The 13216-nt window shown below is 34.4% G+C and overlaps 1 protein-coding gene and 1 non-coding gene across 2 annotated transcripts in view; one reads left to right on the top strand and one right to left on the bottom strand.

Moving 5' to 3' along the window:
* Window positions 1-13216, top strand: part of LRP1B (LDL receptor related protein 1B) — a 1825680-nt gene that overhangs the window by 20237 nt on the left and 1792227 nt on the right. The gene's annotated exons all lie outside the window — the stretch shown is intronic.
* On the bottom strand, window positions 6529-6635 carry LOC140612159 (small nucleolar RNA U13). Its single transcript, XR_012013475.1, has one exon. It is a non-coding gene; the product is annotated as a small nucleolar RNA U13 (small nucleolar RNA).

Genomic DNA, 13216 nt, shown 5'->3' with positions numbered 1-13216 from the left:
GCTAACATGTATGCATTCCGTTATTTAACGATTTCAGCTGAATTAGAGTTAATATATATATACAATCAATTTTTAAAGAAGAACACAGTAAAACTACGTAGTAGTAAATACATATCAGAAATAATATAATTTTTACCTTTGGAAATATCTTATTACTACTAGTTTCTTCAAGGGTTTATTACAATTATTAAACTCTAGAATTGTCTTAGCATGCTATGAAAAATAATCCAGGATTTGAGAATGAGATGCAGGGAGGTGAAAGGCAGCTTGCACTACGCAATGGTGTATTCTAAGTGACAAAAAATGAAAGGTATTAAATTCTGGTATATCTTGTGTAATAATGGCATAAGAGTTACAATGGAATATAGAGTAGCCCTGAAGTCAAAGATTTTGCTTTGTATCCAGGCTCCAGCTTCTGCTACTTCCTAACAGAGTAACCATGAACAAGTCATATATTTTCTCCAAAACTGAATTTTTGTGTTTGTAAAATGTAATTAATGACAACTTATTATATGGCGTTCCTTTAAAACTGAACAAGAAGGGGCTCTTGGGTGGTGAGGTCAGATGTGTCTCACTTTTGGTTTTGGCTCAGGTCTGATCTCAGGTTCTGGAATTGAGCCCCCGTGGGGCTTGGCATGCAGCATGGAGTTGGCTTGAGATTCTTTCTCCCTTCCCCTCTGCCACTTCCTGCTCATGTTCTCTTGCTCTCTCTCTCTCTAAAGTCAGTCAATCAATCAATCAATCAATCAATCAACAAATCTTTAAACCTGAATAAGAAAAACAAAATGCTTTACAAATTCTATAGCACTTTACAGAATTAAAACTTAATTATTCCACAACAGTACTAATGGAAGTCTGTTCACGTTTGTGATTTTTTTTTTTTTTTCAGTTTTTGGAATCTTTATTCTCATTTCTTTAACTTAACTCTATGGTTGTCAGGAAAACACAGCTTACTAATAATTAACTATTTCGAAAACATTTATTGTGGACATGCTGAATAAAATTAAACTTAGAAAAAAGGCGCGAGTGACACAATAATGAAAAAACTATCATTTCTGTGTTAGAAAAAAAAATCAGGCCGAAATGTAGCAAATAGGATTTCAGAAGGGTGGTAAATATGTGTACAAGCAACATGGCAGCTCAGTTTTTGCGATGACATGTGCCTTAGTAAAGTGAAATGAGATAGTGTAGAAGTTCAGCTATCATATTTTATCTACCTAAGTACTTTTAGAAAATTAAGGTTAAGTGATATTTTGGCTAATTTAACTTGCAGTTAACAGAACCATATACAACCCCAAGGAACATGTAAAAATAAGATACTTACTATTTAAAATGTTTCATTAAGAGAAATAGTTATATTAATGATTGAAATGTAAACATAAAATAATATAAAATACAAATCATTGCTAAGCAGTAGATTTAATCTTAATGCCAGACCCTGAAGAAGTTTTTGAAATATAAGGAGTTATTCTTCTTCTTTTTTTTTTTTTTAAAGCACATCTTCAGTGTTAATGAATTATTTCTGGAAATTTGTAATCTTATACCAATTATAACAGTTAGATTTGATCACCTTCCAAACCAAATGTTTGACAACTTAAGATTTGTCATTTACACTTAAGTGAATACTAAATCATTCATTATATGTAGCACATTCCACAGAAAATAGATACTTTAAGTCTTTACTGAATTTTCTCAAGAACTCTATATTTTGTAAACTATATAGCCCTATATAAAATTTAAATATTGTAAGTATCATCCTGCCCATACTGGCTCTATTTAATGGAATAAATCAAAGAAGAAATGACATATCTTCATTCTTGTCAATATTGGAAGTAGATCTTTATACAACTTTATTCATTGAAAAGAACTAGGAAGTTCAATCCATTTACCATTCTGCTACTAGAATGACCTTTTTTAAATAACCCAAACAGATCTTCTGTCTCCAGTCAGGTAGGCTTGGTACCCTTTCTCATCTTTGCAAACTAGCCTATAAGTATTTCCTTCAAAACAATTGTCAGAAACTGTTATAATTGTTACCCAATGCTAATATCTTTTCTTTTCTTTTTTTTTTAATTTTATTTATTTATTCATGAGAGACACAGAGAGGGAGAGAGGCAGAGACACAGGCAGAGGGAGAAGCAGGCTCCATGCAGGGAGCCCGATGTGGGACTCAATCCCAGGACCCCTGGGTCACGCCCTGAGCCAAAGGCAGATGCTCAACCACTGAGCCACCCAGACGTCCTGCAATATCTTTTCTCTTAGACTATGGACTCCCTGAGGGTAGGGAATACATTTCTATCACTCCTGTGTGACATCTGGAAGTGATAGGAAGTTTTAGACAGATAAGTAAATAAAAGTAATTATTCCCCCAACTGGTCTTGGAAAAAGCCCAATTTGAGAACGTCTCATAGGTGTAGGCACTAACTCTGTGAAGCTCTCCAGGTGTTTAAATAATAAAGCCATGAATTGTCCATTGCTTGCTTGTTTAAAGACTGGTTGACGATAAGGCTGAGAAAATGATTGAGAAGGTATGTGGCCCCTAATTCTTGAGATGAGACCCAAGGAGCTCTGGTGAGCTGAGAAGAGACAGCTTTTGAATACATTGCTGCCTAACATGGGCTCCAGTGCAAACGCAATACTAATGATTTAAAGCAGTCTATCAGAATATCAGATATTCAGCAGTAAAGCAGAATATCTTTAAAAACCTTTATGATCCTGTTTTGTACCAGACTCATCTCTGACCCATTTAGAAACCCACAGGACTCAATACAATCTTTGGAAAATGGGTAGCTTTAAAGAAACTCTTCGGAGTACTGGTTTCAGGCCAGACTTTGTTAAATCACAGAGTGCCAGTTTCCTTCATGCCAAACAATACAATAAACCCCTCTGCGAAGGGAATAAAGACTGCTGAGAAATAACTGATGAGGCTTTTAATGTGAATAAATGTCATTTTGTGCATCAGTATTGTGAGAGTTTCTTTTTCACAAATGGAAGAGGGATTTTATAAACTCTTGTGTGAAAGGATGGGGATTTAGAGTTGGCATTAGTAGACCCTGTAATAAAACAAATCCCCCTTTCAAGTTCCCCTTGAAGTGAAGAATGGCACTTGAACTTTTCATTTGGTAATATGTGGATTATAGATATCCCTCCTCTTACCACTAAGGTGTGTGTCATCTTCTTTGCTATCTTCATAAATATCCTACTGGGAGAAAGAGGAAGTGGAGAAGAATTGAGAAATAGCCTTTTGGCTTCATTAGACATTACTTGATTAAAGATTTGGAAGATGCTGTGAAAATACATTTAGTTTTCTGACAATCTTGTAAATGAAGCTCAACAAGTATGCACCGGAGTACTGGTCAGATCCTTGAGAGGAAGCTTTTACACAGCTGACAGATCCTGCTAATGAATTCTGGATTGGCACAATATTTATTTGGCTTTTCCTTATATACAGCAGGTATATAAGAATCAGCCAATGGTGTGAGGTCAGAGATGTCATTTATTTGGCATATTATATTCATTAGCATTTGTGACAGATTCTAGCTTAAAATATTGCGCTGTTTAATGTATATGTATTTATAAGAAATCATTGGGCCATCTCTTGCAGTATTAGAATGTTAAATGGTATTTGTGAAAGAAAAAAATATGCTTGTAACTTCATTAGTTGTTGGCTAAGGCCTCTTCCTTCTATTATTTTTTTTAACTAAAATTTGTACACTGCAAATAACTTTAGTTAGCTTCCTAGGTGGCTGCCAAAGCCAAATAATCACATTAAGCTCAAAGTGCATTATTTTATAGATTCAAAGAACATAAAGAAAACGAAGAGCACAGAGATGAGTTTCTTTGTTAATGAAACTATCACTGTAAGAACAGCTATGATGATACTAGGTTCTTCACTAATAGGAAAGAATGATAAATAGTATCGTCTATATTTAAGGAACAGTTTATACATTTGTATATACATTAATTTAACAGAGTGATCTTCTGAGTTTCTAGGGACTAAAGCTATACATAGCAACAAAACAATTTTATGAAAATAATTTCCCCAATTAATTTACATAATTTAATTAATGTGCATAATTTACATAATTATTTTCATCTACATGAAAATTAAGACTTAAAATTACAACTTGAATAATGTGAGTAAAGTCATTCAAATATTAAAATATATGGTGTTTAAAATAGCAAATACATTAATTAATTCCAACTCTTTAAAGATCTTTGTCTGTGAGAGTTTGAGGGAAGACTCTAACTCCCCAAAGTACAGGATTTACTTTATGCCAGATTATCATTTCCCCATGAATGAGAAAGAAAAAAATGATATTTATACACTTACACCTAGGAGACATAAGCCCTGATATTCAAGGAGTGATCACAATAGTGATTGACTATCAAATCATTATTAGTTTTTTATTTCCACATTAATTAAATTTCAAATGTGTTTTGGCTTTTAAAACCTGCATATTTCAGTGTTTACTAATATTTTTTATTTTGGTATGATAATCAGGTTTTCCATTATACCTAGTTAAAATATGTCAAATAAATTTAGGAGGTCTTCCTTTCTATATATGTAAAATATCTTTATTTCCTGTGTCTTTCATGGTCCAATTTTGTGGCATGAGTTTCATTAAAAAAGATTTGATTTTTAAATATTATTAGTAGGCAATTTATAACCAACATTTTCTTTAAATAACTATAAGTATGCAATCAATATGATTAATTTTGGATGCTTTCAAGATATCATATCAGCAGTAGCGTTCTTTCTACCCAGAAGGTGGTAGGAACCTTGTTCTGTTTTTTGGCTCCATAAGGCATGGCTACCAAATCTTGTTAGGTGAATTTGCCTGGTGTGAGCTCAAGTGTAATGAGAACGAAGTATCCTGGAGTACCATTCATATTTTCCTTTTGATGCCATTTTTAAACAGGCAGGAGAAAGTGGCTGAGATTGTGATTGGGGTGTAAATGGTTCATAATGCTATGTTGTTGTAGCATGCACATTGCAACTGTCTTGAGACAATGCTATATCCTTTAAAATATATTTCCACATATTTTAAGTCATTATAAACACCAGTCCTGTAAAAATACAAGCTCTTATTTCATACAAGAGGAAATTTAGACTCATTCAAAATCCAGCCTTTAAGTGTCAAAGCTCCATTAAGTCTAGAACTCCAATTCAATTCCAAGGCCTTCGTTTTTTTAACTATTATGTCATAATGTAGCTTCCTACCAAAACTATATTAATATTTAATAAAATATAATGTTGCAAAAATAGAGCATTATGAGACTTTTGTTTTTAACAAATATTTCAAAAGTAAGAGAAACGTGTTTTTCTCTACATATACTAGCTAGAACCCCATGGGAGGCTAAAAATTTGTTCTAATAATGGTTTATGCACTCAAAACATTTTGGGAATTCTTATTTTGGAATTGCCTTAAAAGCCTATGGCATTTTCTTTTAAACTCCGTGCTTTCAAATCTTGATTTCTAAAATGTAAATTTGATTTTTTTTGACATAATCAGAAACCTTATAGAGGTCAGATTTGTGAATGAAGTGATAGATGCAACTTGTTATTTTTATTTTGACTTTCAAATTTTGAAACAGATTATAAGAGGTAGGTAGTATTTAAAGGTAACTCTAGGGATGCCTGGGTGGCTCAAGCCTTGCTTGAGCACCTGCCTTTGGCCCAGGGTGTGATCCTGGAGTCCCGGGATCAAGTCCCACATTGCGCTCCCTGCATGGAGCCTGCTTCTCCCTCTGCTTCTCTCTCTGTCTCTCATGAATAAATAAATAAAATCTTAAAAAAAATAAATGTAACTCTAAGAGAAATATTTAACAATAGTTTTCTTAATAGCACCAATGAAACATTAGATGTGTTATCTATGTCTACCTTAAAGGATAACTTCGTGTGGATATTTTAGGACTGGATTAATCATCCACAATTCTATTTTATCAGACACATACACTGATATATATATACATATATATATATGTATATATATACAGATTTTGTATTTGAATATGTATAAGATATGCAGACTATGTCTAACATATGCTTTATATCAAAATGTATAACATATGCAGAGAGATAGACACACTAACATGTCTTGTATTTCAATTTTATAAATATGAATGTGGCCAATTTCAATCTAAATCATGCAGCTCACCTATGTAACTTGGATGTTACCTAGACTTCACCCAAAGGAATGAGTTATGTTCCTTAGTGAATGAATATGAAGTGACGTTTGTGAGGGTCCAGCTGCCAACGTACACTGCTGAGGAGGTCTAGCCTGTTTGTGGCCCACATCACCAGAGCAGTCGCCACTGTTTGAGAGTGGATCAGACTACGTTGATTCTTTATTCCTTTAAATACAAATTCTGCAGCTCATAAACTCACCTATCCCCACTTCCTTTCCCAAGATCACAAGCCAATTCCCACCCCCCCCAATAAATAAATTGGGGGTAGTTTAATTACGATAAGAATAACTTAAGAATAAATTTGCCTGTGGAAGTTACTTTTCTTTTCCAAGTTCACATCAGATGGGTTGGTTATGTGATGAGGTCATAACAAGTTTTGAGGGAGGCACATGTCACACAATGGTGCAAACACCTGGTCATCATGCTTATGAACCCAGAAGGATCCTGGGAATTACTTTTTACATTTCTAAAAGATTTTATTTCTTTGAGAGAGAGCTTGAGTAGGGGGAGGGTCAGAGGGAGAAGCAGATACTTCTTTGAGCAGGAAGCATTATTGGGGGCTCAACGCAGGCTCAATGAGGGGACCCTGAGATCATGACCTGAGCCAAAGGTCAGACGCTTAACCACTGAGCTACCCAGATGTCCCCTGGAAATTATTACCTCCTTCCCTCCCTTTCTGTCTCCTTTCAGCCTTGAGTCCCATTGCCCTCAAAGCAAAAGTAAAGGGGAAGTAAGTGGGTGGTGGGACAGTGAGTCCTTATAAGAGGAAGGCTACACTGGAAATAGGTTATAAAGAACCAAAATCAATCTCAAACTATCAGTTTAATTTTATAATCATGTTGTAGAATCATTAAAGAAGCTTGGTTATTATCATCAAGATTCCTTTCCTGGTTTCAAAGGTGACAGGTTAATGGCTCATTTACTGAGGTATGCGGTTTTCTTTCATTTTTCACTCACAATTATCTTTACTTGTTTTAAAATGCGATGCAGTCTCTAAAATGTATTGTAGTTATTCATTATTTCTGTCAATTAAACTTTCTAAATCATAGATTTAAATGAATCACAAATAAGCATTAATAGATTTCAATCACTGAATGCCCACTTCCTGGAAGAAATGAATGGGGCAGATTTACTTTGGAAAATCTGCATTCTGTGGCAGCTGGAGCGCTGGAGCTCAGCAGATGTTAGTTTTTAAAAAGCTGGTATTCACTTTGAAAATGGACTCTGGATGTCGGTGTTGTCTTTCTCCATGGACTGAAATGTTTGTTGACAGAGCAGTGTCAATGCTAATATATTTTTAACTGAAACAGTGGTAGCTTCACAGAGCATCTGTGTTCTGTAAGCACTTCTGTGTGATGCCTAGATTGCCTGATATCTTAAGGCAAAGTCATGATTTCTAAACAACAGAGCCAAAACTTGCTTCAAGGTTTTCATAGGTAGATCCAATTTTAGATGAGTAATATAAAACCAACTGTCCTTAAATTTAGACTAAAAAAATACAGTGGTCTCATCAAGGAGGCATAGTGTTTACGATGTAGAAAATCTCGGTTGTAATCGCTATGGTAACATTGTACACATTTGCATTGTTTATGGAATTAAAGTCAACAACTTTTTTTATATAGACTGAATTAGTTCTCTAGTTCACCAGGCTCCATGATAATTGACATCTCTCTAACACTTAGAATCCAGGTTACTATCCCGGGAGTGGTGTTATAATGAGGTTGTTGCCATAGAAACTTTGCAATCATTGACGCATTTTTACTATTGGAACTTAAATGCTATGGCAAATTTAGAATTTTAAATCATTTAGAAACAGAACAAATTCTGTGGGGATAGTGTATTATTCTTTTATCTGAAATAAGCCACTTGGGGAACTAATTATTTTGAAAATTGAGGAAAGGTGCTTATTAGCACAATGGTGCCATTTGAGATCTAAGGCTAAGAGAAGAATTTGATCTGGCAAATGCAATTTACCAATAGAAGTCCAGTGTCAGAAAATCCCAATGAATGTCAGTTTGATTTGGGATTGTTAATACTGAAAATAGCATGGAAAATGTTTTATACACATGAAACGAATAGGTTTGCTAAGGAAATATAGAAATGGTAGATTGCCTGTCTTTAAACTATCAATTAACTATTAAATTTCTGTTTGAGATTTAAGCAGAAAATATTTTATCCTCTAAATCATTTTAATATTATAATCATATATGTGCCTATAATGTTAAATATAGGCTTTGGAATAAAATAGTTTGACTGCTTTATGGAATCGTACTGCCTACAGCATCATTCTAAACTAGTGTTGCCAATCACTCTTCGAAGTTACTCTTTGATGGTGGCCATCAATGGAAAATATGAATTAGAATATTCTATAATATCTCAATAAGATCAAGAAACCATGTTGGATCTGGTTTTGCGATGCATTGCTATTGATTAATGAGTTTCCCACCATTATGGATTGTGTCATATAACAGAAGATTGCAGTGACTATCCATGATGTCCTGGATTCAACTTGTGTTATTCTCATTTTTATTCTGTATGAATAATGTGTCCAAGCAGAAATGCACTAAGTTGTTGCCTGAAAGCCAGTTGCCTGTTCGTTTATTAAAGAATCGTCCATCATGGCAAGAGTCAACACTATGTTTAGATGAGAAAAGTGAGTTCTAATTAAGGATGATCTACTCGAATTAACAAAAGTGAATTCCAACTTTTGGAATTACATATCTTTTGAAAATTATCAGTAGTACTGTTTAGAGTACATTTCTACTTTATCTTCTCATTTAGCCATGACTTAGTTCATTTAGATTGTGCAGAATAATATGAGGCCCCAAGTAAATTAAGGTTGACTTAACTTTAAGGTTGACCCTATAATTTCTCTCAATAAGTTATTCATCTATTTACTATAGCTCTACTTCTATGAGTGATAATAACATAAAGAACAATTTTATTTATTTTACTAACATTGTCCCTGTTGAAGACAATTTAGAATTTTAAACTGTAGAGTTCAGATTTTGTTTGTTCTCTATTTAATCTTACAATGAGGTCTTAAAAACTGAAAATGAATATACATTTGAGTGTTTTTATGGTAAGAGTAAAATATGTCCTCTAAGCTGAAAAGAAATTAAGGAACCATTTTAAGAATTCTCAAATGGGCCAGTTTCCTGTGATATCTACTTCTAATTGCTAACACTATGGAATACTTTTGGGAATTCAAATATTCTTTAAAATTCATCAGTGTACTTTGAACTATTGTAAACACTTTCCTAAATGTTTACAAATGCAATTGTCTATTTCAAAGCAGCAAAGGAGGTTTAAGATTCAGTGAGGTCTAAATGGATGTGGCACTCTTGATGATGTCCTTGAAACTACTGAAAATATTTATGTAATGTGCATTTTCTAGATATGACCCCAAGCAAATTTCCTTTTTTCTTTATCTTTGTCAGGTTAGAGTTAATGTAGTGGCATTGAGGAATATGAGCAGGAGGGGAATATCTATGTATTCTTGATTTGCTGATGTGGTTAGAGGACCATGCAAGAGACTTAAGATTTTTTTATGGCTTATCCTTGTTCTTCCAGAACATTAAAAAGTAGAGAATTTAGAAGAGGAAAATTATTAGACTTAGATGCTTCATTGTCAGGGACTTGTAAGAAGAAAAAATGACACCATGTGATTTATTCTCATGACAAGATTGTAAAGAGAACAAGAAGTACAAAAACTCAATCTGTTGTTGTTACATTATTTACATTTGTACATGATGTCGTCTTTATCCTGAATGCAGTATTTGAGTGCTTCAAAATGGTAATATAGAATCTTCATAAAGATTTACAGAGCCAACTTCAAACAACTAACTTCTTAATTTAATGGTAATTATATGGTTTAAAAATGTACTTTCTTTTTGTGGCATATTTTTTCAATAGCTAGCTCTGTGTATGCTGACATTAAATCATTTTGATGTCCTTCAAAATATATACTGGCTTCCTTGAGTTTTGAAATGTAGAGATCTATTTAGCTCTACGTTCGGTAACTTTAAAATTGAAAAGTACCAGATATGATTTTCCAAATAATTTTTCAAATCAGTCATTTAACTTTAAAATGTTCCTTGGTGGGACGCTTGGGTGGCTCAGTGATTGAGAACCTGCCTTCAGCTCAGGGCGTTGTCTCGGAGTCCCGGGATCAAGTCCCACATGGGGTTGCCTCGAGGAACCTGCTTCTTCCTCTGCCTGTGTCTCTGCCTCTCTGTGTCTCTCATGAATAAATAAATAAAATCTTAAAAAGAATAAAATGTTAATTGCTAATCCCCAAATCCAAATATTGTATGAAATTAAACTGTTGCTTTCCTTTTTGCATATTTTTTACCTTGAATAATAAAACACAATGCTTTCTTTATAAATACTAATCAACTCAAATGTCTTGCTCATGTTTTAAATGGGTCAAAAGCATTTGACTGAAACATCATGGAGCCCCATCATTTTAAAGAGAATGAAGAAGTTTAAAATGAAGCTTGCACTGATTGTTTTTTTGGAACAGATATGGTTATAAAATAGGTCCTGTTTGACACTATGAATAAGAGATCATCCCTTCTTTCAAAATGTTACATTCTGGTAGAAGAACTGCTAGCATGAGAAGTTCCAGCTTTGTATCAGGCAAAATAGATACAGCAGGATTCTTGGTAAAACAGATTTTTTGTAGTGGTAATCATAGCAGACTGCGGACTAAGATAGTTAATGGTCTGCCTAAACATGCACATACAAATTATAATGATCAATAATTGCATAATCACTCCACCAGATTTGTTTTAATTCGTTCATGAGAGACACAGAGAGAGGCAGAGACACAGGCAGAGGGAGAAGCAGGCCCCATTCAGGGAGCCTGACGTGGGACTCGATCACAGGACTCCAGGATCAGCCCTGGGCCGAAGGCAAATGCTCAACCATTGAGCCACCCAGGTGTCCCTCCACCAGACTTTAAAAAAAAGACTTTACATCTGCTGTCTTATGTGACTTCGTAAGGGCTCTGTGGAATAGCAACATAGACATGATGCATTTTAAGAGTAAATGAATTAATACAAACATTTAGTTTCCTAGCCAGGAATCAGAGACTGAATTCTATGGTCAGGGATGTTTTCCCCCATCACAGTATGAGGCTTATGGTTCATTTATTGGAACAAATGGATTATACCATAAGATAAATGGTTACAGGCATAGTTGATATCACATTGGAAGATCAGAACTGGTACAAAAGGGCCTTTGTAGAGTACACATTATTTGGGGGTCATGTGAATCATGGAAATGATTGGCTTGCCTTGCTTGTCAGATGAGTTCTCAGAATATTATACTTTCCATGTACCTTACTTTAAACTACTTAGTGGGATTGTTTCCTGGGTAAACATTCTCTGGTATCTAGTCCTAGTGTGATACAGAGCAAGGTGTGTTCTTTGATTAGTCCATTACTAAACCATCAAACTGGTAAATTTCTGCCTTAATATCTTTTGCATGAAATATAATTGATAACGTCCATCTCCTCTCGTACAGGACAGTGTGGCTAGAACTAAGGAAAACAAGTCTATAAAGTTCGGGCACCTTCCCCAAAAAAGAATGTGAGTATAATACAGGTGCTATTTGTTTGGATTTATAAGAAGTAAGTCTAGGGGCACCTGGGTGGCTCAGTAGGTGAAGCATCTGCCTTAGGCTTTGGTCATGATCTCAGGGTCTTAGGATGGCCCCATGTTACATTAGGCTTCCTGCTCAGCAAGAGGTTTGCTTCTCCCACTCCTGTGCCCCCCATGCTTTCCCTATTGCTTTCATAATCTCTCTCAAATAAATAAAATAAAATCTTAAAAAAATAAGTCTAGCACAGAAAGTACTGTCAAATAGGCTAAGATCTGGCATCTACAATGAATTTCAGTTGATGTCACCGTGGTTTTCATAATCCCTGACATATAGGACTATTTTCCAGGCATTGAATAGAACTACAAATTAATTTCATATTGAATCTCAAGTGATCTTGACATGGTAATGTCTTCTTGCTTCTTGAGGTTGGATTCTAACCTAGAGAGGTTCCACGCAACAATTTAGCAGTGATCATCTATTTTCTAATCTGCTTGTAAATATGATCAAATATACAAAGTTCAAGATGTAGCATTACATATATTAAATACTAAATGTCAGCATTAGCTAAGCTGCTTTCCAATTCGAAGAAAAATACACATTGAAGGAGTTATTTTCTAATCTTAGAAGGGGTTAATTTGGACACTGAGTAAAGGCCATTGGGGTATAGTTTAATGCTTGGAGATTGTAATTAAGTAAGACCTGTAACATCCCTATGAAAACCTTCAGAATGTTGAAGTCATTGGTTACATCTGACCCATTTGTATGGTCACCTTAGTTGTTCCTTTGTTCTTAAATATCATGAAACAAAAATTTTAATTAAAGGATACACACAAACACATGCTGCCGCTAAGTGGTTGTTTGTATAAACCATACTAGATATTTTAAGTACTTAATGAATATTAGGGAACTATAAACTATGGAGTCTATTGAACTACTTACTCCCTTGAAATCAATTTACCTTACAGTAATGGCACATCACAGATTCTTATTAAGGGATTTTTTTTTTTTAACTGTGAGGTGCTAAAGAGGATGCTATAGCATAATATACATTTGGTAACTTATACTCTTGTGCATTGCTTCACGTCTTGCTAAAAACATATACACATCCCATTGTGAGTAGGTTTTAAAATATAGGGGCCCATCTGCTGATTTTTTAAAAAGGCTTTTTATATATACGTATTGTATCCATTTTTGTTGTTGTTGTTCTCTCAGAACAGAAGACTCTTTTTCCATTTTAGCCAATATTTTACGGTTTGAAATTAACACATTGCTTACCTAACCATAGTGCCTAAAATGTGGCTAATTGGGTTAATTCACATAAATGCTACAAATCTTCCCTGAACTGTAGCAGCACTTAGGTGTATATATGGTACAAGAAACATGGCATCCAATGAAATCTTTATTAAATTCTTTCCTG

Source organism: Canis lupus, chromosome 20, assembly GCF_048164855.1.
Source record: "Canis lupus baileyi chromosome 20, mCanLup2.hap1, whole genome shotgun sequence".
NCBI classification, from domain to species: domain Eukaryota; kingdom Metazoa; phylum Chordata; class Mammalia; order Carnivora; family Canidae; genus Canis; species Canis lupus.
This window is presented reverse-complemented; position numbering and strand designations above follow the sequence as displayed.